This window comes from Otolemur garnettii, unplaced genomic scaffold (assembly GCF_000181295.1).
Source record: "Otolemur garnettii isolate 467f Iridium unplaced genomic scaffold, OtoGar3 scaffold00281, whole genome shotgun sequence".
In the NCBI taxonomy this organism is placed as follows: Eukaryota; Metazoa; Chordata; class Mammalia; order Primates; family Galagidae; genus Otolemur; species Otolemur garnettii.
This window is the reverse complement of record NW_003852676.1, coordinates 448738-449577: the sequence shown is the minus strand read 5'-3', so window position 1 is coordinate 449577 and position 840 is coordinate 448738.

Here is an 840-nt window from a genome sequence, read left to right as displayed (position 1 = left end):
TGTGCCAAGCCTTGTCTTTGGTCCCTGAGGATGCTGTCCACTGGACACTATCCTTAGGAGCCCTAACAGTCCCAATGCTGGCCAGGAACCCTCAGCAGCACTCTCACCAGATGTAAGACAAGGTCGCACTGCAGCTCCAGCCAGAGATGGCTCTTAGAGGCTCAGAGTCTGGTTGAACCCACTCTGCCCTGTCCAGCCTTGGTGACAGCATTTGGCAACCTCCAAGGTCCGGTGCCTGGTTGCCGTTCAGGAAACCTCTGCTCAGCAACCTCCTACTTGGTGGAAAATGGCTCTTTGGCTTTGGAATTTGAACGGCAGATTCAACTTTCATGGATTTTGCTCATTAAAGGCATTTTTGCCGTGTTCAAGAATGTTCACAGGAATTTTGATCCTAATGTCAAAGGGTAATTTTTTTTTCAAGACAGAATCTCACTTTGTTACCTTTGGTAGAGGGCCAGCTGTGGCATCATAGCTCACAGCAACCTCAAACCTTGGGCTCGAGCGACCATCCTGCCTCAGCCTCCCAAGTAGTTGGGACTATAGGTGCCTGCAATGTACAGCTATTGTTTTTTAAAGACGGGGTCTCACTCTTGTTCAGGCTGGATTTGAACTCCTGAGCTCAGGCTATCCACTGGCCTCAGCCTCCCTGAGTGCTGGGATTATAGGTGTGAGCCACCACACCTGGCTTCAAAGGGTAATTTTTAAAAAGTAAAATTGCAACTCTCATACAAATACAAACTAAACATGTGTCAAAGAGTTTAACTCATGGAAGAGGAAGGAATTAGTAAGATGTTACTATTAGTTAACATCTGATCTAAATTCAAAGAGCAGACACACAGA